Source organism: Pleurodeles waltl, chromosome 2_1 (assembly GCF_031143425.1).
Source record: "Pleurodeles waltl isolate 20211129_DDA chromosome 2_1, aPleWal1.hap1.20221129, whole genome shotgun sequence".
NCBI classification, from domain to species: Eukaryota; Metazoa; Chordata; class Amphibia; order Caudata; family Salamandridae; genus Pleurodeles; species Pleurodeles waltl.
In genome coordinates, this window is record NC_090438.1 from 152,380,883 (window position 1) to 152,408,570 (window position 27,688).

General features: G+C 45.5%; 1 pseudogene; it reads left to right on the forward strand.

Annotated features, from left to right (window-relative positions):
* The window catches only part of LOC138259459 (oxidation resistance protein 1-like), a 108,885-nt pseudogene that overhangs the window by 24,546 nt on the left and 56,651 nt on the right, over positions 1–27,688 (forward strand).

A 27,688-nucleotide genomic window follows, 5' to 3' on the forward strand; every position in this document is an offset into this window, starting at 1 on the left:
GCATCTAGGGGAGTCCTTGGGGGTGACTTATATGAAAGAATAAGGTAGATTGTTACTTTGGAAGTACCTTTAATTCCAAAGTCGAATTTGCATGCATTTGAAAGACAGTCTGCAATGACAGCAGGCACACAGCATTACACACTCCTATGCCGGAAACCCTCTGGGCCTCTAAACTTCCCTTTATGTACTAGGGACTTATAGATAGTTTGAATCCCCCTTGCCTTATTATCTGCTAGGGACTTACAGAGTCTGTCATTGCCAATTGTAATTATACCATTGTGACATTTGACCATAAACCTTTTATTCAGAGCACTGGCCATGGGACTATTAAGCAGAGCCCAGGGCTCAGTCAGGGTCAGTTACCATCAGTATTATGCCTGGGCAGAGTTTGTGTAGCCGAGCTACATGGAACGCAAAGTCACAAAAAATCTGTCGCACTACGCTGAGTTCCGATAGCGGGCAGAGTTTCTTGTTGTGTCCGTTCACAAGACGTTTAATGTCACAGGCAATGCAAAGTACATCCTCACGTTGGAATTCTCATGTGAACGGCACCACACTGTTCGCATGGGTGCGGTAATCTTGTTTTTTTGCTTGTTATAGTACTGGAGCCTACTTTTTATATCCCTCTATATCTCTCCCATTCCACATTTTCAAAATCTATTTTCCCCAAGTTTCTGTTCATTATATTACCTTTTCTCCTTCTGTTTTTATGTTTTAACTATCTCCTAATTTGTTTTGCTGTTTTTTTTAAACCTTTTTACTTTTTATTCTACTTGCTTTACCTTTTTATTTCCCTTCGTTCTTCCTTATCTCTCTCCCCCAAGTCCTCAGCGCACTGGCAAAGCAGTGGAGCGGCAGTACTATGCCTTCAAAACACCACATCAGCCACCTTCCTTGTGGGGAGCAGTGACGTGAAAGGGTGCAGACCCATGCCATTTTTTCTGAGATGGAGGTGGCTGCCTTGGTGTTTTATGTGCAGCACCACCTACTTTCCACCTTGGCAGCAGGCGGCAGGCCTGGGTCTGGGTACGGCCTCTGGGAGTGCCAGCAACACTGAGAGAGGGTGTGCCAGGCTGTGCACCACAGGTCTGGGGTCCGGCGCACCCAGCAACAGCTTATGCACAGGTGGGCTGATATCCTGGACTGTGAAACAGACCTGCTAGACCTTCTAGGCATAGTGGTAGAGGGGCTCGGTGAGCAATAATAATTATTAGTTGTGTTCTATGCTAATAGTTTCTTCCCAAATAACAAGCATGCTGCTCACACGCAGATAAGTTAACTTTATGTCACAAATATAATATTATGTGATCACCATCTAGACAGGTGCTCGGCATAACCTAGTTGTACTTGTTTTTAGCACTTGCTTGGGCTTATTAAGAAGTAATGCAGAGACTCCTCCTGTGCCCTGTCTAAGAAAGTCATAGTTAATATTAGTATTAGTGAGTTAGCATCTTCTCTAACTTCTCTATGCTTTTATTTTTTGTAGTTCATAAAGTGCCAACTGGCAAGCAATTTCCCGTGATGTGTGGTAATTTTGCATGCATGCATCTAATCTATGCATTGAGAGATTGATAATGAGATGAGAACTGTAGAAATCATTAATTGCAAAGTATTAGTAATTCCAAAATGTAATTTAGGACATTTGGAACAGGGTTAGGGAATTTGAAATAAGATGGTCCATGATACTAACTATTATTTTTATACAGGTTCTCTGAACCTCTGATGTAGAAATGTTACTGAGTTGGCCTTTTCCTTTAAAAAATGTATATTCTTGAAGATATTATTTATTAACAGTTCAATTAATATTTTCTATTTTATTTTTCTTTCCATCATTCAGCATCCAGGGGCAGGATGGGGGCTGGCGAGGCAGGTGACATAGCTGAATGTGTCCCCTCCACAGGTGCCAGAGCAGATTGCTCTGCTGTCCCCAATAAGTCCTACTGCTGTTGTTAATATTAATATTTATTTCCCTAATGTTCACCACTCCACATTTAAAAAAAAGATTTCTACCTTTTTACTGTGCCTGTCTTCTAATCTTTTCCCAACTCCACTTCAATGTATCTGTTTTGTAAATTCTTCTTATCCCTGCATTATCCTATTTACTTATGTTCAATATTTCAAGTGTCTTTACTTCAAACTGTCTGGCTCTACTAGTCTGTATGTAGCTTCCTTTCTTCTGCTTTGTCAGTGAGCATTCTTATCTTGTGAAGGGATGGTCTAAGATATTCTACACATGTTTTGTGAGAAGGCTTTCTTTTTCTTGCTCTAGCTCAATCATTAAAAATAAAGGAACAAAATTTGTTTTTGAACACGGTCATGTAATTGTTTGTACCCTCAAATGTTGTGTATTATTATACTTGCAGTTGATGACCATGCACCTTGGTTGGATGTATGAGGAGAATGGCCCCGTTGGATCAGCCAACCAAGACTGTATGTCCTTCATTGACCAATTCTTGCACCCTTTTATTTCTCTTACAAAACTCAGATTCATCAATAGTTAGTTCTGCCTCTCCATAACCAAACTTTTTCTTTTTTTTACTCGACTACCTGCCTTTTAAGAAATTGCCAACCAACAAAATGTCCACCTAATATTTTGATGTAAGAGAAATCTGCAACCAAAATATATTGATGTATTGTGGTTGTATTTTGCTACTACAATCATAAATAGGGGAGGTGTATCTTGGGTCTAAATTGTGTAATGCTTTTTTCTAGCCACACCAACAACCAGTGCCAGGGCCAGAAGTGACAGCGCTAGCGCAGATGAAGCTATGGGAGTGGATGACCGAGGAGTCTCCAGGGCGGCAGTAGCAAGCGGTGGTAAGTCCAACTGCTTGCTTATTGACAATTAGTAATATAATTACTACAAGGGTATACTAGTGTTGTTGATTCACTTGTCAACACCCTGCTTTAGCAGATGCAGCGGGAGTAAAGTATTAATGGCCTCTTCTATCTGCAACTCAGCAGACTACGGTTCATAAAATGAACTTGAACTATGATGTGTTTTGGAAAATTGAAAGAGAAAGGATGGATGAAATATAATATGAGTTCAAGAATGTGTGAATGAAAGGGTGCATGATAACCATAGAGGTGGGTGATGAGGAGGATGATAGGATGCATGAATGAGTGAAGGATGAGTGAAAGGGTATACGGGTGAAAGGATGCCAGCCCAGGTGGGTGATAGGGTATTGGTGAAATTATTCCATGCCTGAAATGGTGAATGGACTCCTCAGGTGGGTTAGATCTCTTGATAGGTGAATGGATGAAAGGACGCAGGAATGATTATTGGGTAAATGAAAGTTGGTGAAAGGTTAGTAGAGAGTCATTTTTGGAATTTGGATGGTTTTAAGTGGTGAAGGATTAGATGCGAGAACGCAAAGCTTTAGCCAAAGGTGAAGAATAAGAGTTCAAGAAGAACAAATTAGTAATGATGAGAAGATAAATGCTTGGAATGAAGAAACAAGGGAGCTCTTCTGAATAGGGGTGTTCTTCTCACCTACTTTACTTGCTTGGAATGTTTTTTATCAAAGGTTTGATTCAAAGGGTTTGATGGTATTTCAGATTATTCCCTTGACTCACAGAATTTTTCAAGTGAGGCAGGTAATATGTATGCTAGCATCCATTAACCATCACCTCCCTCCTTCACTATGGCCTTTCACCAGTGCCATCCATGATGACCTAACAGCTGCATAGTTCAGTTTGGCAGAATCAGCACTGCAATGTTGGTTGTGCACTGGGTGTCTCTCTGCATGAGCTAGGTTAATAAATCAAACACTTGTCAATGCATGGCAATGCAAAAACTAGGTGATTATCCCTTTCCTCACAGTGCCCAGGGGGGCAGTTGCTTCCTAGTACTTTACTCCTTAAATCTTTCTTGCGTTCTGTACCAGACTTCTGCATAATTTGAAAAATCCAATCTTTGCTTGTGCCATACTTTTCTATCAAGTGATATGAATGTAATTCATTATGGATTCATAACGGATTTCCTTCTGTTCTAATTTTTCCCTTTCAACATTTGCAAACCACAGTGAGTCACACTACTAGCCAAAGGTTAGGCACATGATAATGATGAGGAATTGATTAATCAGTAAAGTGTGTACTCTAGCTACACATCCTAATCCCATCTACTTTACCATGCAGTTGAGTAAGTTAAGAAAATGTCTTTCCTTACTGCAAAGCAAATGTATTTTTTGGGAAAAAAGTAGTTATTACAAAGTGTGGTGGAGGTGGGCCATAAGGACATTCAGTAAAGTGGTACATAAGTAAGTGCCTTGATTTTCCTGAATGGGATAGTCTGTGATGATGCGAAGCACCAAATACAATCAATATATATATCCCATTCCTTAATCATTCCCATGTACTGCAGTGCATTGCTTTCCTACTGCCTACTTATGGAAGAAAGGATGTCTGCATGATTGATTTTATTTTACTACGTTATGTGTTTCATTCTTAGTATTCATCAGCCTTGCAGTCTGGGTACAAAGAAGAACAGGGCCATTGAAATAAGAAAGTTTCCTATTACAGCTGCCCCAGCTGCAGACAGTAATGAGTAAGACTAGGGAGCTAACTTAACTAGCAATGCCACCATTACTTTACCACAACAGGAGAGAAATGAATACTCGTACTCCATAGTGCATGTGACTCTTATTACCTTAAAATTGAATGGTCTGAGTTGAACACCAAATGTACTGCTACTGTGCCACTCCACTACATGATTTTCAACAAGTGTATTGTGTACAATTTCTCATTTTTCTTTCCTGATATAGCTAATCCTGCTGCTCCACTACCACAGCAGGAACTAGCAGCCAAGCTGTGGCAACCGAATCTGGAGGCATACATGCCAAGTACCAGTGACTGGTGGTCCTCAAGGAAGATAGCTGCTGCTAGTACTCAGGGCCCCAGCCAAGCCCCAGCCTCTCCAGCCCAACAACACCAGCCTTACAGTGCCAGGGTAGCCGCCTGCTGCCATATCTTTGCTGTTGCCCCCCTTCGAACACCATCTTCCAATGCTGTGCCCTTCATAGGCTGGCGCTGTTGGAGGCCCATCAGGCACACATGGAGGGGCTCCTCAGTTGAATCCTGGCCCATCTTTAGTGCCCTCTTCTGTGTCTTTTTTAAACTTTTATTTAGCAAGCGGTGGGACTTCTTGTTGGTGGAGTGGGTGGAAATGGGTTTTTGCATGAGTGTTCTACTTTCTTTTGTGGTATACTTATATCATGGACATTTGGACAGTTTTTTGGAACATTTTTGGGGAAGGGACATTTGTTTGGGGCTAATGGTGGACTAGTTTTGGGTGAAAGGGGTGGGTATTTATTATTTTTGTTATGGACAGGGGAATATATATATATATATATATTTATATATATATATATATATATATTTACATATATATATTATTTGTACACAGATCCCGGAATGCAGGTGCTCAACACAGCGGTCCTGGGTGGGCTCCGAGAGGCCCTAATATAACCTTCAACGCTCCCTTCGATATCAGGAGAACCAGGACCCCTCCAATATGAAAATTCAATTTATTTCAGCACAAATATCCAATATTTGTGCTGAAATAAATTCAATTTTCATATTGGAGGTGTCCTGGTTCTCCTGATATAGAAGGGAGCGTTGAAGGTTATATATATATAAATATATATATATATATATATATATATATATATATATATATATTTACAGTTGTTTATGCCTAAATGTTTTTTGGGGTGTTTCACTTTGCACTGCTGTCTTAATTTAGCATGTTTCTCAAGTCTGCTGATAGTGTATTTTTTTAGAACAGCATGTTTAAAATTTTACTGATAGTGTATAACAAATATTTTTGAGGTTAAGTAACCATGTCCTAATATTCCCCTATTTTCTGGGGTGCATTCTGCAAAAATTGACCCGTGGAGTGGGGCGGAGAGATTTGACATTGCCAATTATATTGCCTAAACTAAAAGTACAACAATGCTCCATAATACTCTTACCTGAATAGATAAAGTGAGAGCTGCATAGTTTCTCAAGGTACCAGGGTGGTGCAGCAGTAGTAGCAGTGAAGGTATCAGACGCAAGGTCTCATTCAACTTAGGTGAACTCAAATGAAGATCCTGCACAGTGAGTTGACATGGCTTCTACCACAACCACCCCACCAAGTGTGTGATCACTAAATCACACAGCCTGGGGAAGAGGGATAGGGATTTGATGAATTGATGGGGAAAGTATTTGGGGAAAGGTGTGACCAAAAGACAAAAACTGCACAAACATAATATTCATCTAGAAAATGATCTGCAGCCTGTTGTGTGAGGAATAGAAATAATGAAACAATGAATATGTATGATACAGATAACTTTTCATTCTGTCAGCCCCAGTGAAACCCAAGTTGATATAATATATATTCTAAAGATGTTGGGTCACCTACATTTGTAAAATTCATATAATTAATCTTGGGGTGAAGCTAACACACACAGTTCGTAAAAAAGATTATTGAAAGAAAAATGATATTAGTCTGTATTGCAAAATTGGGTGCCAAATTGGGTGGTGCATCTGCAATCTTCTTGGATTGCCAGTTCAATCTTCTTGGGTACCTGCCTGAAGCGGTCCGATAAGGTAAGCATTAGTGCTATGAGGCAGGGGAAGAGAAGGCCTGTGGATTATAAAACAGAAAATATTATATGATATTGTAGCATCAAGAAGGATAGAATGGAAGGTAAGCTTCATGAGGAGTAGTCTACCAAGATGACTCAGAGGTGGCAGAGCAAGAGCAAAGACCTTTGTGATCATTCATTTTTTGACTGATGTGTGATCAATTAAGTGAGAACAATTCCAACAACCAACAATCACAGTCAAGTGGCATCATGTATCGAGATGATCAAACTTGCAACTGTCATGATCATCATGTCATTTAGCCTGAAGCATATGCACTATGTGACATTATCCTCCATCATGTCTTTCTCCTCCAGTTTCCTACAACAGGCCCCCTACCCAAACCACATAGTTTTAAGTTTCTACCAGCCAGCAGACACACGCAGTTTCATCACATTTCCCAAATCAAATAATTGACACACCTCTTACCACCAGTTCACAGATTTGAGTAGGCCTCTTAGACTCATCATCATCCATGTTGATTTCCATGAAGTTGATAACTTCCTTCTTTTGGCAGTTGTTTAATTTGCCAATTCATGCTCTGATTCCTTCCATAATCCTCCAGATTCTGCTTAAAGATTATTATATCCAACTCCATACCAACTGCTCCCGAGAGTCACAGTCTCCCGACCCAATTGAGACAGGGTGACCTGTAGTACATATCTGTGTTTAATAACAAGAGAAACATTGAGTAGCTTTTTTTCTGAACTAGAATTTTGTTTGTTAGCTAAATGGACTAGTCGGGTCTTCTTTAACAAATGTGAACCAGACAACAAAGCACCAGAAAACAAAACAGTGTGAAAACTCCAGCACACAAATTTTGCTAAGTGTCAAAGGGGAAGTGCAAAAAAGCACCCTCAGGGAAAAAATAATCACTCATTATTGTTATGCTACTAACATTGTAAATTAATCACGGCATAAACACAAGCAAGCATAATAATATAGTTAAACAATAAACACCCACTACCACTATCTGCCACCACTAGACATGAGTCTCATGAACCATCTCAACATTGAAACAAGTATCCCTCATATAAATCATTGAGGCATATAGCATTACTTATCTGTTCCAATCAAGCATAGTAGCACATTGCTGAAACACACATTAGCCAGTAAGTTGTAAATCAAATATCTGGGGTAGTCTTGCTATGGAACAAAAAGTAAGGATAGGTACAGAATAGAGGCAGGCATTGTCTCTCAAATCTCCTTGAAGTGTTTTGGGGGGGCTTGGGGCATCTTCAATGCACACATATCCAACTCCAATCCAGCCATACACGTGCCTAAAACAATTGTAGTTCATTAGTCATTTAGATTCAAACAATACAAAATAATAAGGTAGCTATATATTTTTTCCCAAAGCAGTTCATCATTAGTTGAAAGTAGAAAGTTCTATGGTACACCAGGTCTAGTCAGGGATGTAGACTTCCTCCTCAAACCCAGGTGGTTTGCCCAGAAATTGGTCAGCTAACACACTACTATGACCTGAGTCTGAGAAATTACCCTCATTCAGCTCCTGTTGCACTTCAGGTATGCTGTAATATGGTGATATAAAGTGCTGATTCATTTTGATCATGGTCAATCTGTTGACATTTTGGGGTGAGAGACAGGTCCTGTTCACTGTGACAACTGCACAAGCTGCACTGAGCACATGCTCAACAGACACCCTGGCTACCTCTTCCCATACCAATACACCAATGAGCTTTGATCCAGATAGACCTCTGTTGGGTCATCCAGGTAGACCTGGACCATCCTCTCAATAGTCATTGGTGCTCCACCTTGCCTTTGCCTCTGCAGTGGACTGAAGCCCTTAAGGACTTAGAAACCAATCAAGTATAGATTTTAGGGCTGCTACTCCTGTTCCTGGTGTTGTTGCAGGTGTTGATTTTGACTGCTGGGAGCCAACAGCACTGTCCACAGGCTCTATGGCAGTTGTAGGCTGCACTCCAGAACTTCTGCCTGTGAGTGGGCCTATTATTTCCAGCCGTTCTTTTTCTAGGTCTCTGGCTTCCTCAGCAATCCACATTTTGTAAGTTGAAACATCCCCATCTGAAAAAGGAATGAAAGTGGTCAGCAATTGTTTATACCGTGGGTCAAGAATTGTGGCACAGATATAATGTTAGGATGACACAATGGTGGTCATTACAACCCTGGCGGTCGGTGTTAAAGCGGCGGTAAGACCGCCAACAGGCCGGCGGTAAAACATTTTACTCTGTCCCAGCAGGGCTTGTGCTGGCGGTCCTCTCTAGCCCAGCGGGGCTTGTGCTGGTGGTCCTCTCTGGCCCAGCGGGTCTTGTTCTGACGGTCCTCTCTGGCCCAGCGGGGCTTGTGCTGGTGGTCCTCTCTGGCCCAGCGGGGCTTGTGCTGGCAGTCCTCTCTAGCCCAGCGGGGCTTGTGCTGGAAGTCCTCTCTGGCCCAGCGGGGCGTGTGCTGGTGGTCCTCCCTAGCCCAGCGGGGCTTGTACTGGCGGTCCTCTCTGGCCCAGCAGGGCTTGTGCTGATGGTCCTCTCTAGCCCAGCGGGGCTTGTGCTGGCGGTCCGCTCTAGCCCAGCGGGGCCTGTGCTGGCGGTCCTCTCTGGCCCAGCGGGGATGATGGCGGTGACCTCCTGCGAAGCGGGGATGATGGCGGTGGCCTCCTGTGCAGTGGGGATGATGGCTGTGGCCTCCTGGCCAGTGGGGATGACGGCTGTGGCCTCCTGGGCAGCGAGGATGACGGCTGTGGCCTCCTGGGCAGCGGGGATGATAGCTGTCTCCTCCGCCGTTCTGCTCTTCCCAGACTTTCCTGGTTTCTTGTGTCCCTTCCCCACCTAGGAAGGTGTCACAGCCGACTCCACACTCCCACCAGGAGCCCTGGGAGCGGCTTTGGTGGCTGGAGTCTTCCCCCTCTCCTGCCGGGCACTGGCCAACCTTTGATGCTTCACAGGTGGGGGACTGTCTGTGCTGTGGCTTCGTGCCACACTGGCTGCCCTGGTGACCTGTGCACTCCATATTCCGGTGACTGCAGGCACCACTGGTCCCGGAGATGTTGTGGTTGAGGTGCTAGTTCCGGAACTAGGAGACGGACGGAGTGGGGGAGTGTGGGAAAGAGGTCAAGGTTGGACAGGAAACGTTTTGGGAGTGGAGGAAGAGGTTGTGGTTGTAGGAGGTGTTCGTTTGCTGACTTAAAGGTGCATGCGCTGGAGGCTGTCGTGAGGTGGATGGCTGTTGGGTGGGTGTGGGTGTGTGCCTGCGTTTGTGTATCTTAGGAGGGAGTGTCACAGACACACTGGGAGACACAGGGGACGTGTGAATGGTAGTGTGGGTGGTGACTGCACGTGAGCGGGGTGTGGTGGTGTGTGTGCTGGTGATGGCAGTGTGGCTGTTGATGTAGTGCATGCAGGTGTGAGTGGAGACAAGACTGGAAGGGAGGAGGTAGACGAGAAGGAGGGGGACACAGTGGAGGCAGTGGATGTTGGTGTGTCTGCATGTGTGTGATGCTTGCATGAGTGCCTATGGGATGTGTGGTGCTTATGTTTGCCTGAGCTTCCCTTGTGTGTTGACGTGTGTGCATGCTGGTCTGAAGGTGTGCTTGGGATAGGCTGGGGTACAGGGGATTGGGTCTGGGTGGAGGAAGTTGGAGGGGGAGGCTAGAGACAGGGACAATGGCTGCCATCAGTGCTGAGGCCAGAGTCTGAAAAGCTCATTGAAGGGCCGCCTGACCAGAATGAATGCCCTCCAGGAATGCATTTGTTTGTTGCAACTGCCTTTCAATACCCTGGATGGCATTCAAAATGGTAGACTGCCCAACAGTGAGGGACCTGAGGAGGTCAATGGCCTCCTCACTGAGGGCAGCAGGGCTGACTGGGGCAGGGCCTGAGGTGCCTGGGGCGAAGGTGATGCCCACCCTCCTGGGTGAGCGGGCACGGGGCAAAGGCTGGGGGGCTGCTGGGAGGGCGGTGTTGGTAGGGGGGGTGGCGGCTGTACCTGTAGATGCGGGGGCACAGATGTTGCCACCACCACCAGGGAGCTCCCATCAGAGGACGAGTCTGTGTCGCTGGTGTCAGCTGCTGTCCCCGCAGTGGAGCTCCCCTCACCCTCCATCCCACTGGTGAACTCTGAGTCTGTAGTTTTGCCTCCAGGGCCATGTGGGATGCAGCTCCCTCGTGCTCCGGTGCCACTGCTCCTCTGCCTGATTATGCTAATGCACACCAGAACAGGGAGACCACAAAAAGGGGGGGATGACAGAAGAAAGACAGGTTGAATGCATGCATTACCGCTACCATTGGCGGGCACGACAGATACAGAAGCACTCTGCACTATGCCGAGCTCTTGGGCTCCACTGTTCAATTCCAGGGAAATGGCCTACTAGGCTATGGGCAACATCTGCACACATGGATGACACAGGGGCATGACTAGGTGTACTTGGCACTCTACAGAGGTGGAGTGGGGTGCCACATGGCCTGCCTTACGGAGGGACCTTGCCTACTTAACTCGCCCTGGCCTAGGGAAACCCACAGCCCACCTCCCCCACCCAGACACCTCCACTGCACGCAAAATCAGCTGGATGAGAGTGTACTCACCCCCTTCTGGCTGCTGTGATGCCCTCAAGCGCCCATCCAACTCCGGGTATGCCACCGCCAGGATCCTGAACATCAGGGGGGTCATGGTGCGACGGGCACCCCTCCCACGTTGGGAGGCCATCCCCCCGCTGAGCCTCCGCCGTCTTCTTGCTCCAGCGGCGAATGTCCTCCCATCTTTTCCGGCAGTGGGTGCTCCATCTGTGGTAGACCTCCAGGGTCCGGACGTCCTTGGCAATGGCACGCCAAATATCTTTTTTCTGGTGGGCGCTGACCTACATGATTTGTACAGGGGGAAGAGAAACTTACTAACAACTGCACCGTCACAGCTATTGGCCCCCATCTCTACCCTTGACATGTGGCACATGCACTTACCGTTGTTTAATCCACGCCGTACTCTTCCCCCTTCCGTCTTACATCCACCCCTCTCCACACAGGCATAGCCCATACAGCATGCTCCCAGTGTACTTACATGTTTGTCTGGAGGACCGTGGAGTAGCGTGTACTGGGGAGGACCCCATCCACGAGTTTCTCCAACTCCTCTGATGTGAAGGCAGGGGCCCTTTCCCCAGACACTCAAGCCAGTGTCTCTTCCAGACCGAGGTCACAGCAGCACTTGCAGTGTAGGTCCTGTCCTGTCGAAGATCAGGTATCGAGTGATTGAACAGATAGAAAATGGCGGTCACGTCCACGGCAGTGCGGACCGTCACCACCGACGTACATCGTCATTGGGTCCTGAGACCCAAAGGGTCCAATGTTAACCAATGCAGCATCGCGGCGCGGTCTTCGACCGCCTACTGCGACAGTGTACAATGCCAGCGCAGTTACCTCACATCCTATTGTCCCACTTTAAAGGTCAGGCATCCACCATTTCAGGGGCCCACATGGCTTCATTTTTTACTGCGTCACACATACCTAGGCCTAGACTCAACACACATACAGGCCACTTTTTGGATTATGATTGGTGTTCTGTGTAAGCTGTGGGTACGTACCTCTGATTTGTTTGACTCTGTGCTCGCTGTTGTCCTTCATAGGCACCGTCTGCTGGGACATGTGAGGAGATGGTGGCATCCTCCGGTGTACCGACCGTTGGCGGACCTGTCGACAATGGAGGAAAGACATGTGATCATCACCTACAGGCTTGACCATGCCACAATCCAGGAACTGTGTACCCAGCTGGAGCCAGACCTGATGTCAGCTATCCGCCATCCCACATGATTCCCCCCTCAAGTGCAGGTGCTGTCAGTGCTCCATTTCCAAGTGGGTCATTTCAAACAACAGTGTCCATAGCATCAGAGATGTCCCAGCCTATGTTTTCCAACGTGTTGTCCAGAGTGTTGTCTGCCCTGCTGAAACACATGCGGAGCTACATCGTTTTCCCTCAGGTGGAGGATTTGCCTACAGTGAAAGGTAGTTTCTATGCCCTGGGACATATACCCAACATCTTAGGTGCCATTGATGGGACCCATGTGGCTTTGGTCCCCCCCCACAGGAGTGAACAGGTGTACATAAACCGGAAGAGTTATCATTCGATGAATGTACAGATGGTATGTTTGGCTGACCGGTACATCTCCCATGTGAATGCCAAGTTCTCTGGCTCAGTGCATGACGCCTACATCCTGCGGAATAGCAGCATCCCTTATGTGATGGGTCAACTCCAGAGGCACTGTGTGTGGCTATTAGGTGAGCACCTGGAAGCAGGACAGTGGGAATGGTTGTCTGGGTCTGGGGATAGCCCTACAGGTTAGTGTGTGTCTAACAGTTGTCCCTCGCCATTTGCAGGTGACTCTGGTTACCCCAATCTGTCATGGCTACTGACCCCATTGAGGAGTCCCAGGACAAGGGCAGAGGAACGCTACAATGAGGCCCATGGGCGAACTAGGAGGGTGATCGAACGGACCTTTGGCCTCCTGAAGGCCAGGTTCAGGTGCCTCCATATGACAGGTAGATCCCTATTCTATTCACCAAAAAGGTGTGCCAGATCATTGTGGCCTGCTGTATGCTTCACAACTTGGCTTTACGACGACAGGTGCCTTTTCTGCAGGAGGATGGTCCAAATGGCGGTGTTGGTGCAGCTGTGGAGCCTGTGGACAGTGAAGACGAGGAAGCAGAAGAAGAAGACAGGGACTCAGTGATCCAGCAATACTTCCAGTGAAACACAGGTAAGAATACAAACCTGCCAACTACATGTACTTCAACACTACTACCTTTCTACTGTCTGTCATTTTCACCTAGTGTATGGTCACTGAGTTGCCACTTTCCCTAACGATTTCACAGATGTGGGTCCCAATGTGTGACATCTGCTTTGATTCCTTATGGACTACAGCTGTGTGACATAGGTATGTTGACATTACAAATGAAAGAGCTTTTTGCCACAGTAATTGCTAATACACTATTTCGAAATCGCAGACTGACTCCAGATTGTTTTGTGCTTTAAGGGTGTTTATTTTAGTGCTCAATATTGGAGGGGGTAGCAAAATGGTGAGGGGTTATGGCAGAGGAATGTCCATGGCTATTGGTCTCACAGGTGCATTGCCCAAATGGGCATAGGAAGTGGAGCTGGGCCAGTTTAAGGATGAACAGGGTGACAAAGTGGGACAGAAGGATGACATTCAGGGTGGACTCATTTCTTGGCGGGGGTCTTCGCATCGTTCTCTGTCTTTGTCCTGGATCTCAGGGACCGTTTGCGGGGTGGTTCTCCCTCTGCAGGGGGTGGGGTGCTGGTGTGGTGGTCCTGTGGCAGGGCGTCCTGTCCTCTAGCTCCGGCGGAGGTGGTGGGCAGTTCATCGTCAAGGCTAGTGTCAGGGGCCCCTTGTAGTGCCACAGTGTCCCTTCTGGTGTTGAGTACTTCCTTCAGCACCCCTACGATGGTGCCCCGGGTGGAATTGATGGCTCTGAGTTCCTCCCTGAAACCCAAATACTGTTCCTCCTGCAGGCGCTGGGTCTCCTGAAACTTGGCCAGTACCGTTCACATCGTCTCCTGGGAGTGGTCGTAGTCTCCCATGATGTTGGAGAGGGCCTCATGGAGAGTGGGTTCCATTGGCCTGTCCTCCCCCTGTCGCAGAGCAGCCCTCCCAGTTCCCCTGTGTTCCTGGGCCTTCGTCCCCTGGACCATATGCCCACTACCACTGCCCCCAGGTCCCTGTTGTTGTTGGGGTGGTGGGTTAGCCTGGGTTCCCTGTAGTGGTGGACACGCTGCTGATTGACGTGTCCTGAGGACGGAGGTATGGGCCAGCTGGGTGGGTGCTGTGCTGGTGTTTCCAGAGGGGGAAGCTCTGTGGTGGTCTGTGCCAGTGTGAGTGGAACCGACTGTCCCGAGGTCCCCGATGGGCCAGGCTGGTCATCTAGATCCAGTTGGACAGAGGTGCTGTCATCACTGTGGGCCTCTTCTGTTGGTGGTGTGGACATATGTGGACCCACCTGTCCGGTCACGTTGGGTAGGGGTCCTGCAGGGGTATAAAAGGATGTTTATTACATCTGTGTGTGCCATGGTGTGCAATGGGTGAGTGACCGTGTACCCCAGTGCTTGCATTCCTGTGAGGGACCTTGTGTGATGATGGTTTAGGGGGGTGTATGGGTATGTGCAGTGGCCATGCTTTAGTGATGGGTGTCCATGCTTTGTTGTTGTATGCAGAGCTTGGTGTTGGGATAGGTGGTTTGTGATGTTGGGTCATTTGTGAGGAGTTAGAGTGATGGGGGTGAGGGTGAGGGTGGGGGTATGTGCTGGCATGCAGGTAGGGTGGGGGATGTAATAGTTAAGATTTGACTTACCAGAGTCCATTCCTTCAGCTACTCCTGCGAGGCCCTTAGGATGCCGAATCGCCAAGACCTGCTCCTCCCATATTATTAGTTGTGGGGGAGGAGGTGGGGGTCTGCAGCCAGTCCGCTGAACCGCAAGGTGGTGTCTTGAGACCACGGAATGCACCATCCCCCGTAGGTCGTTCCACCTCTTCCTGATGTCCTCCCGATTTCTTGGGTGCTGTCCCTCTGCGTTGACCCTGTCCACTATTCTTCACCATAGCTCCATCTTCCTTGCAATGGAGGTGTGCTGCACCTGTGCTCCGAATAGCTGTGGCTCTATCCGGACGATTTCCTCCACCATGACCCTGAGCTCCTCCTCCGAGAACCTGGGGTGTCTTTGCCGTGCCATGGGGTGGTGTAGGTGATGTGTGGGGTGGTGTGTGGGGTGATAAGTGTGCTGATATGTAGTGGTGTGTAGTATGAGGTGCGTAGAAGTTATGTGGGTGATGGTGTTGTGTGCCTGTGGATGCTAGTATTGTTGATGGTGGTGTCTCTCTCTGGCCTTCTCTCAGTAATTGTAGTCGTAGGGGTTTGTGGGTGATGTGGGTGTGTGTTTTATATTGTATTGGGTGTGTTGGAGTGGTGTTTTTCGATTTGTCCAATGTGGCTGTGTTTTGGAGCTGTGTGTGTATTTTGAGCGTGGCGGTGTGTACTGCCAATGTAATACCACGGTTGAAAGTCCGCCGCGTGGATTCGTGGGTTGTGATGGTGTGGGCGTATTTCTGTTGGCGTGACAGTGGAGGTTTTGTTTTTGCCAGTTTATCACTGACCTTTGGTGTGGCGGACTTGTGTGGGTGTCTGAATATTGGCGGATTCCGTGTTGTGGGTCATAATATCTGTGGCGGATTTCCGCGGCCGCGGCGGTCTGTTGGCGGTCTTCTGCACGGCGGTAAGCGGATTTTATTGTCATGCTGGACAATCCTCAACAGTTTGTGGGCCTTAAAAGAATAGCTAAAATGAGTGCAGATTCTTCTGCATGTGGACAGTAAGTTGCTGACTCAGGGTTCTTTCTTGAGGTAGTCCTGTACAATAATGTTTATGCAGTGCACCAAACACAGGACTCTGAAATAGCCACCATCTGACATGGCCCTAACTATCTTACTGTCATTGTCTGTGGCAACACATCTAATGTTAAGCCCTTTGAGGTGCAGTCATTAAAAGAGCTTATTGTTAAAGTCATCAAAGATGTTTGCAGCTGTATGGGATTTCTCCATGGTGAATATAGTTACTGTTGCATGCTTCTGAGCACCATGAAAAATGTCAGCTCTGTCAGCACCTGCGGATACAATTTCTCTAACCCCCACAAAAGAGATCCAATGTGCAGTGATGCACATGTAATCAGTGGCTTGACAACTGTTCCATACGTCTGTTGTTAGGTGAACTGTGCAGACAGCACTCTGCTGCAAAGCTTGTCCAACCAATCTCAGCACATTGTGATGTAGCACTGGATCAGAAACTCAGGCAAAATAGGTCCAGCTGGGAAACTTCAGTTCCAGGCAGATAGCAACCACAAATTCTAGAAATCCCACTTGTTCCAGAAAAGAAAAAGAGAAGAGGTAAAACACTAACATTTTAGCCAGCTTTCAGTTTTACAAATGTGCCTTTGGGTGGTTGCGTTCGCACTGCCCCTCATGCCTAAACATGGCAGTTATAGTAGCCTAGATGTTTTTCTTCGCTGGTGCCACTGAGGCAGGAGACTTAGAAGGTGGTGGTAGTCTCAATGTTTGTCTCAGGGGGGCAGCCTTCGTATGTTCTTGCTTTGATGTTTTGACCTGACTCTGTGTATTCCTGAGCCATTGCGATGTTGCTGATGTGGGCGACGATACTACTGCACTGCTGGAGACAGGGCCGATATGTGTAACGAAAATGTCACCCTCTTCTTCACCTTCACATTTTACCATCATCGAATCATATTCCCTACTTTCAACACTTTCACTAACATCACTTGCAGGCTTTTGACCCCTAAGGTGTGCCTTCTAGTGGATTGTGTGGTGTTTTCTCGAATGGGTTGTTTGGCCTTTGGTTCCATAGTTTGTACCACCCTAACCCGAGTAACACTTGCTTGGCAAATGGAGCATATAGTGCAATGGTTGGCTCCTTTTCACTGATTGTAAAGAAGTCCCAAACTGGGAGGTCAACTTTCTAATAGTGGGGCTACCTCCAATGCCTTCTTCTACTGAGGTGGCTGGGATGTAGGTCGCACCGGGGGTCTTGTAAATATGTAAGCTGGGGGAGGTGGTGGTATCTGTGCCACATCCCTCAGAGCTGATTGAGAAGATGGGGTAATGTTTGACTCCTCTGGGGCTTGGCTTACATCCATGATGATTGTCTCATCATCAGACTCATCATCCTCCTCTTTTTCATCAATAACTCCAAGGCTTTCAGGAACCTTTCTTTTCACTCCTTACCTCTCCTGGTGTGTCTCCGACTGAGGTGGCATCCAAGTGGAGTCTTGATCATCAGAAGGGAGGCTTGAAGAAGAAGATTGCAGAGATCTGGAAGACAGTGTATCTTGTGAAAGAGGTACTTTTTTGGAATCCACAACATGAAGCTCAACATTCTGATGTGCTCCTACTTTGGTAGGAACTAGTATTGCTGGCTGCAACTGTTGCAGTCCACTGGCCTGAGTTTTTGGCAACGATTGGGTACTACTTTGGCTAATTCATATCACCGCTTGTCGGCGTTCCTTTGATTAGAGAGTTGCCTTTGTGCGAAACATGTGCTTGGACCGAGTTTGGAATGGGCCGCTTATGCTGGAGTGATGCTCCCAGCTTGCTCCCCAGAGGCTGGTATGGCAACACAAATTTTTCCCAAAAAAAGGTCTGGGCAACATACCAATGGCGGGAAGCTCTTTCTTATCACTGGCCACTTTCTTGGTAGCAGCTGTATTGGGGCCATCTTGAAGTGGTCTGTTGGCAGTACCACTTAGCGTCACAAGCTGAAGAGATGTCCGTGTGATTGTGAGTGAGGTCACCATTAACGCCGTCCACAGGCCTTCTGTTTGGCAGTGATGTTGGTGACGTCTCTTTCTCTTCGTGCCCCTAAAAGCAAACATACAAAAAGGATCTGTGTAACGTGGCATTGTTGCAGTTGTATTAGTATTAGAATCCATATCGTTTAATGGTTACTTAACCAAACTCATAAATAATAATGAATTAATACAGTGTATCCATTCGTAAAACCACACCAACATTAATATTCATTATCATGTACACTCATAAAGGATAAGGAAGAGCAACAACTACAACATATAGAATGTAGAATCTGCATCAAGTTGGCATGTGGTACTCAGGGAGGTGCTGGTGACAAATGGAATAATAGTCCGTGAATAATGTAAGGTAGTGCAACTGTACAACTATTACAGACATGGGGCTAGTTAGGAAAATATAATAAAATAAAAAAAATCTTAAACCAAGAAAAAAATGTAAAACATAATTGAATATTGTTATTATACTGTTATAAAATTAAATGAAATAAAGTTTTGGAAAAAATTACAAAACAAAATAACATTTTAGAACAACACAATTTAATTGCTGATGTACTAGGGGAAGGGGACTTCCATGAAACCCCACAGGAATTCTGGAGGTAAGGAGTGGTGGAAGTGAAAAATGCAAACACAGTTTATAGTAAAATATAAAACACTGTTCATACAGTACATTTAGTAACACATGCAGGCCTAAACGCACACTGGCTGCCTACACAAAATGGCCACCATCCACATGGTCAAACAACAACCAGCAAGGAGGCATGACCACCACAACAAATAAGAACACATCCAAGCCTAAAATCATACTGGCTGTCTGCACAAAATGGCCACCTGTCACATGGTCGAACAATAACCAGCAAGGAGGCATGGCCACTGCACTAAAGAAGAACACATGCAGGCCAAAAATCATACTGGCTTCCTACACAAAATGGCCACCAGGCACATGGTTAAACAACAATCAGCAAGGAGGCATTGCCACCACAACAAAGAAGAACACATGGGGGCCTAAAAGCACACTTGCTGCCTACACAAAATGGCCGTGCGCGACATGGTCAAACAACAACCAGCAAGGAGCATGACCAATAGAAGTAAGAAGAACACATGCAGGCCTAAAAGCACACTTGCTGCATACACAAAATGGTTGCCAGTCACATTGTCAAACAACAACCAGCAAAGAGGCATGACCACCACAACAAAGAAAAACACATGCAGGCCTAAAAGCACACTGACTGTCTATTCAAAATGGCCACCAACCACATGGTCAAACAACAACCAGCAAGGAGGCATGGCCACCACAACAAAGAAAAACACATGCAGAGCTAAAAGCACACTGGATGCCTTCACAAAATGGCCACCAACCACATGGTCAAACTGCAAGCGGGATGAATGGAAAACAAAACCCACATATAGGTATAGAACTTTTAATTGACTATACTAAAAGGGCCCCTGGCCGCATGGCTTGGGGAACAAAACAAAATGGTGCCCGATGACAAATGCTCTCATGCACTGGCCAGACAAAGAAGGCATTGGTTCAGGAGACAAAAAAAGCATTAAGTCAGTAATAAAAAAAAAAAAATTAAAGGGGATAAAAATGTTATAACAACAACGCACATCTGAGAAAAGCATCAAGTACTATTACCCCACAATATACTGTTCACAGAACAAAATGTGAAATACCACGAAAGAACATTTTGATCTTTAATCCAATGCCATCCATGGTTTTTCAATTCAACAGACACCACAAATAGTTGTTTCATTATGCACCCATGACTAGTACTGGGCATACAGCTGGAAGGCCTATTCCATTAGCAGACTAGGCCACTAAACATTATTATAGTGAATTAAATGAATGTTGCAAATCTACCCCAAAAAAACATGGAGAAAGTGCAGTAAACTGTAATACATGTTTCCTTTATAGATCAAAAAGTACAAGTAAAACTATAGCTAAGCCCCAAATGCAGTACACCCACCACAATAAAGTCTAAAGATTTGAATAAGAGTACAGATACATCCTGATGCATGCCCTTTATCAAATGAGTAAGTTATACAAGTCTTTTTTTAACTCACTTGTGAAATCTCAAATACAGCAAAGTCTTTAAATCCAATCATACATCCAGGGGACAAGGAAAGTGATCCTTCCAGCTCAAAACCCATGTGAAAAACGACCAGGAGATGGACAAAGCACTGGGAGGAACCTGCTGGAAAGGAACAGGAAGTTGGAGTAACTGGGGCACTTCCTGTTGTTGAAAAAAAAATTAAAAGTACTTCTGGCACAAAAATATCTAGTTGTCCTTTCGCCTAAGGAAGCATTCCTTTTATTAAAATGACATTTGTTCACTCTGTGCTTTTTTCAAGGCTGCAGGGAGATAGGATTATCAGCACAAGTGGTAAACTGAGTCTCTAACATTCACAGAAACACATGTATTTTTATGTGAAGATATTTTCTCAGACCATAGTCATTTTATTATAAAACATTTCCCTGTCCCATACATGTTAGAGGGAGGTTCCAGCCAGATGACCATGACCGCATGCTGTCTGACTTCATTACAATTGCTTGCTAAGACCACTGGTTCCCTGGCACATATGTGGATGGTGTCTCTGGGGGATGGTGTCTTTAAATATAACAGGCTTCTTCACTACTGTCATACTAAGGTATGGGGGATGATGTCTTCTCAGGGGGGAATACTAAAGGGTGGATTAGGGCTTCTCCTCCTGTGCTCTAACATAGCTTAGATAGGAATTGCATATATTGTGCATAGTGCCGGTATGGTGGGTCTTTTCATGTGTTTCTCTTTTCTTATCACCATGTTGCTTCTAGTATATTTCATCATTCTAATTATAGCATTTCATGGTATTTTATCTAAGATGCAGCTGATTCAATATATCTTATTGAACTATTTTCTGGCTCTGTTTGTCTTTGCATGTGAGGGACTAATGTAACTGAGCGAAAAGGATGAGATCTGATCCACAACAATTTCCCTGAGAAGTAACAATGTCATGTACCCAGTTGCCACACATCGTTCCTGCTCTTGGGCAGAGATGAGATGCTGCTAGCTGGCCGGAAACATATTAGGCTGACAGTTGTCACATGGTGTGGGATTGGAATCAGTTACCCAAAATTCAGGTCAAGCTGCAGATGAAATCCAGCAGTCTCATTGGTACAATGGGAGCCAGAGGGAGCCAACTTCTCTTGGCAGGGACCAAAAGTGATAGAAGTTAAAGTAAGTGATTTCTTAATATTGAACACTAGTGAAATGCGGGTCCCTGGTCATTTTGTCCGAAGGCTGAAACTATCCTGGAGCTCTGAATGTTTCTTTTTATAGGGTCCTGAGAGTTCATGTTAGACTGTTCTTCTTGGATTAGGTCCAGGTCCGGTTTGCTGGTCTCCGGAGGCGCATGGTGGGTTTAAAAATAATGAACATGAAAGTGAGTTTGAGTGCTTTACAGTGACCTGGATTAAATCAAGCATTCTACACATCACTTTTTTGGTTCCCTAAGCTTTCTTTGGGAAACTGAATAATGGCATGTATATGATATGCAAAAGCTCTAATTTCACACTACCACGGTTTTTCTGACTGAACTCCATTGCCTTTGGAGCAACAGTCTCAGTATGGTTGCTTCTTTAGCTGTAAAACCAAAACAATAAATAACAATGCCTTTGGGTGCAGTTGATACATAATTTCAAGTTCTGCCATTAGAAATGAGGTATAATGTGGTATGAGAGTTTGTGCACCTAATAATTTTCTTTTATCCACCATTTTTCCACACATATTTCTCCAAATTTTGGTCATGTAGAATTGTGCAAAAGTTATCCACATTAAGAGACAGCACCAGTTGAATTCAGAAGAAATTGAACATCAAGTAAAGGGAAACCATCCAGCTCTAGCCTCAGATTGGCAACATAAGTAAAAGCTGTGCATAAAAATTCAACAAGGTTATTTGGAACCATTATTTATAGGAAAGAGTGAATGTGAACACTGTTTAAATTAGAGGAAAGAGTGAATACTTTCTTAGATGTAAAGGATCTTGCGTTTCCCGGAGCGCATTGTATTTGTGGAAAGAATGCCTATTTCAAGTTGTCAAAGGGATTGTATGGTACATGTTTTTAGGTATAGTATTCCTGAAGATTTATCATCTAGAACATTTTGCTGATCTTGTATGAGAAAGAAAACTTAGAACTAGGAGAACTGTTAGTGCTGGAGAATCGGTAGGAGATATTTTTGGTGAGTTGATTCCATCTATAGGTGTGATTCTGAATGATTTGAAAATTAGGAAGTTGTCTGTGATAGTGGATAAATTGGCAACGAGTACAGCAAATTTCTTGTTGCTTGTGAATACTGAGATGGTGTCAGTAAGGTCTATTGTTTTGCAGAATAGGCTTACCTTAGACTTTCTTCTTGCAAAATAGGGCAGAGTCGGTCAGATGCTAAAAAGTTAAGCAATTACGTACTTACATACCAGACAAAACTAAGGACTTTGATGAATATATTCAGAATACTACTGACTGAAAAATTCAGAAGGTTTTGGAGCGACAGGTGCATGAGAAGCTAATGGAAATTAATTTGCTAATGGTTTCCATAGTTTGGAAACTTATGAGGTAGAATTGTGGGAGTTGTTTTGAAAGCGTTAGTGATTATAGCCATTTGTGCAATAGTTCTAATTGTGGGTTTCAGACTCTTCCAGAGGATGAAAGCTAGAGCAAGTGCCCACTGGTAAGAACAAGTGAAGCGTTGTGAGACTCCCCTAAAGAGTAAGTGCACTGGAAATTACAGAGCATTGACAAGCAGGAGTGTGTGAAGTTAAGTGTCAGTGAGTGCACACTAGATAGAGTGACCAGACATCCCACATTTTATTTCACATAAACCATGTCATGATTTCTGGAAAAGGGTCTGGTGAGCAGTAGCACAATAATCTGTGTTGTACAGCCTCACGTTTTAATACACTTTAGGAGCTTTTTGGCAAATCCACAAGCTCTGCCCAGGCCTAATATTATTTACACTGATTCTTTTCAAGCTCCATATCCGCTCTTTTTATTTTCTCGCTATTGCTGGCAGTGGGGCACTCGAGACACCCTAAGTGGCCATGCACCACTTTATCCCTGGCCCTAGGTCTCGCTCCCCGATGCTTCAGTGAGCTGCCTTTTTTTTTAAACACATACAGCATCCATCACAAGCTGGAAACTCGAGCCATGGGACTCACTAGGAGGTATCAATATCATAGCACTTACCAAACCCAGGGTAACACGTGCTGTAGTAATAGCAGCTGCGTCTACAAGTAAGAGAATTGGTACTTAGTGTATTGACTCAATAAGGGTGCTATCTAAGTTATGATGGTCAGATCCGATCGTGCATCCTGAATGTTACACATAGATTTCTGCTGCAGGTGCATGAACCAATGAAGCAATGAATAGTCCATTGCATTTATAGCAGACATGAAGGCTGTCTGCCACACAGCATGATGGGATCATGTACCTGCAGCACAAACCTGTGTACAACAATCACTATAGAAAAGCTGCACATGAGTCATGATGATGCACACTTGACGAAGAGCTTACTTACCAGTACAGGTTCCATTTCTACAGCTGGCCTAGGCCTTGGACTCCAACTCCCTCGTATAGTCTCACCAGGCCAAAAGTTCGTACAACTCACGATTAACTCAGTAAGCATCTTGGTACTCGGTGTCCAGCCCAATGGTGAAAGACGAATGTGTGCATCAGGTAGATAGTATACTATACCAGGGCAGATACTTCATATACTCGCAAACAAGGAAATGCATACTCACATTCGCTCCCCCAAATCCTTGGTCACAGTGCTGACTACGAGACTGAAAGCCAATCAATCATTGCAAGACCTCCCCCCCCCGGGGTGAGCGTGCTGGTAAGCTGTGCTCTGTCAGTGTTTTGCAGAAGTTTTGCTGAACTCTGCAAATCAAGAGGAGTGCGGGGTGACAAAGCTCCACTAACTCATCCAGTGGAGCAGAGTTTACTGCCCACCCTTAAATATTTTGATAACATAAAGCATCTGAAGGAGTTTAGTTGGTAACTGATGAAAACTACAAAGTTTTAGTTGGTCTCATCATAATTGTGATGACTAAATTCATCATCAGAGGTGGGATTGGTTGAACCATCATGTTTTACAGAAGTCACTTAATAAAACAATCAATAATACATATATTGAGTGTCATAACGTTACTAATGTAGGTTAGAGCACCTTAATCATATTACTGAAGGTGCATTCATAGTAGAGGATTAAAAGGTTATATGTAAGTGTGTTTTAATGAGTGACTTTAACATGTTGAGATGTAGTACTCATGCTTTCTTACACATATGTACTCTTATTATGGTATTAGGGTGAAATTGAATATAATCACATTTCATTTTAGATGCTTGTTCCAGGTATTCACCCTTGTCCAAATAGGGACCACAATCCCAGCCAGGGTAAGTCACACACAATCAAAATTTTCCTGTGGCCACCCTATGGTAGCTTCGAACTGAGCAGTCAGGCTCAACATAGAAGGCAATGTTTAAAGTATTTGTGCAATAAATTATACAGGAGCACAGTGAAAACACCACACAAATGCAACATACAGGTCTAGAAACATATATGATATTTATCTGGTTAAATTAAGGTCAAAACGGTAAAGATTCAATAAGCCAAGTTGAGATATCACTTTTGAAAGATTAAGAAGAGTCTTAAATCTTAGAAATCAACAGCTGTCCCTTGTTTACGCAAAGTACCTGGTTTGCATAAAAAATAACATGCACGGAGACCACTGAGGAGGAGAAAAATAGGGTGTTCATTGGAATTTCTAGCACAGCACAGATGATGCATTGTTTCTTTCCACGCCGGCCCTGAGCCTTCAGAAAACAGGAGGAAAGTTCAATCCAAGTCCTTGGAGAGCACTTCTTAGCAAAGTCACAGGGCAGCAGTAGGGAAAAGGGGATTTTAAGGCTTGGCAAGTATGTTTAAATGCCAAGTCAAAGTAGAAGTGAAACTGTACACACAGGTCCTGAAATAGCAGGCCTGGGACATGTTTAATGGGATAACTATGTGGGTGGCATAACCAGTGCTGCAGGCCCATTAGTAGCATTCAATTTACAGGCCCTGGGCATATGTAGTGCACTTTACTAGGGACTTAAAAGTAAATCAAATATGCCATTTGGAATGAACCAATGTTACCATGTTTAAGGGAGAGAGCCTATGCACTTTAGCACTGGTTAGCAGTGGTAAAGTGTGTGGAGTACTAAAACCAGCAAAAACAGTGTCAGAAAAGTGGAGGGAGGCAGGCAAAAAGTTGAGGGATGGCCACCTTAAGGCTGTTAGGTCTAACAATTGCAATATGCACTTACTATCATGTATTTTGAAAATGTGCATTCAATACCAGACTAAGTTAGCATAACCATAGGCCTGAAATGTTTTATTCCTTTTCCTTAACTTTCAAAATGGAGTTTTGCTTACATAACAATATTCTTTCTGTGCAGGTGCATCCATGCAAGTTTAAAGTTAATGAAAGCCATGTTGTGTGTGAAAGATAGTGGGATCCGGGAAGATACTTTGGCAAGGTCAAACGGAGCACTAAAAACAGACAAGAAAAGTTTCCTGTTTGTGAACCAATCACCAGGAGACTCAAGCCTGTCCCAATGTCCAACTCATGGCATATGAGGCTAGATGGAAGTTGCCAATTTCAATATGTCCTCTCCCTTATAAACTTGGTATGATTGGCTTGTACCTAATCGGCATATTTAAAGTCCCTTGTAAAGTGTTATCCCTATGCCCAGGGCCTGTAAATTAAATGCTACTAGTGGGCCTGCAGCTCTGCTTGTGCCACCCACTGAAGTAGCCTTTCCAACCTATCTCAGGCCTGCTAGAGCAGAGCGTGGGTGCATAGTTTTCTGTCACAGGGACCTGGCATCTAAATGTACTTTCCAGGCCCAGAACTCCCCTTTTACTAAATGTAAGTCACCCCTAAGGTACACCCTAGCTAACCCTATGGGCAGGGTGCCATGTATGTAGAAGGCAGGACATGTGCCTAGTAATGTGGCCTGTCCTGGTAGTGACAAACAGCCTAACTTGGTGTCTCACTGCTGTGAGTGCTGCCTTCTCATAGAATTGCATTGGAAATGCCCTGCCTTATGTGTAAGGGGTATTGTTTGATTTATGAGGGGTAGCGTAGGCGTGTTTGATATGGTTGTAATGGTGGTAAGAAATTCTGCTTACTGGTGTAGGTATATTTTTTTATTACTATTACAGAAATGCTGCTTGTAGAAAGTGAGCATTTCTCTGTGCTTATGACTCTGATGTTTTGCAGCTTGACTCCAATCCACGTCTGGGCAGAGTGACAGTTGCGTTTTGTGCATGCTTCTCAGACAGCCTGTACACAGGGAGGGTGGAGGTGTTGCAGAGGTACATCTACATACTGAATAGTCTTTCTGGGCTGAGAGAAGGGAGAGGCGGAGCACACCTGTATTTGTAAAGGCTGTGCCCTGACCTCACACATTAGGGTCGTTTACCCCCCACTGATGTTTGGAGCCTGTGCTGGAGAACAGAAGGGGGCACTACCAGAACCAGTTGAAACTGGTTGAAAACCCCTCTCCTCCTCATTGTAAAACACACTGTAAACTGAATATAGGTACAGGGGAATCTTCCCCACAATTTAGACATTTATGGGACTTGAAGAGACTTACTGGAAACAGGACAGAGGACGCTGCTGAAAGGACTCACCAGGAACCACCTTGGACTGCTGCTGCTGTGCTGACCTGTGACCTGCCTGGTCACTAGGAGGAACTACCACCATCTGCAGCCCTTGTGCTGACCCGTTGCTGGAGTCTTCTAGCCCTGTGACTCTCTCCCCACCTTTCTGTCTCCAGGGGCAGGGTGACGTTGCTCCTGACCCTTGTAAACTATCCAGAGCATGAGGAGTGCTCCAGCTTCCTTGTTTTAGGCCATATGCTGGGGGCAACGCTGCATCTGAGGGCCCCCCTAGCACCTCGTGAGCACTTTACTGGGCATCTGGTGCTCGTAGCGCTAGCTGGTAGAAGTGCCCTATCGATTTTAAGAAAGCGCTCCCTTGCTGCTAAAATCACCGCTGCAGCCCAGGTGTTTTAAGGCTACGTGCGTGTCGCGCTCCACCAAGTGCCCCCAGGGCACCAACAGGGGCAATAAAGGAGTGAGTGCACTCCAACAAAGCCCCTGGGGTGAAGCACGATCTAAATCATGCCCCCGGGGCACCAGCAGGCACCTTCCTTGGTACCTGCATACCGTGGGGGCCCGGAAAGGCAGAAGAGCGCTCGCGTACCGTGCCGGGTGCAGCGGCCTCAGAGCAGGAGGAATGCCTCATTGGAGGCCCCTGCTCCACTCTTTACTTAGGCAGCCGCACGAAGGATGATGGCAGCTGCCTCCAACTTTGAAGGGCACGGGGGAAAGGGAGATCTTTTATCCCCGGCCACTGCATTTTTGCTTAGTGGCCCCCCGCAAGTTTCCACCCGTGGGGGGCCCACAGAACGTGTTGGTGCCTGATTCAGGCATGGGCCCCAACAGAGGCCCTGACACTCATCACCAGAGGGGGTGCATACCGCCCCTCCTCCCCCAGAATTAACACGTAGCCCCCACTTCGAGCCTAGGATTGGCGGGGCCCCCATAGTGATCTTCCTGGCACTGGAGGTGCCGTTTCCATCCTAAAACAGGCATGTGCTCTAATGTTCCTTTTTATGGATATTTATGAT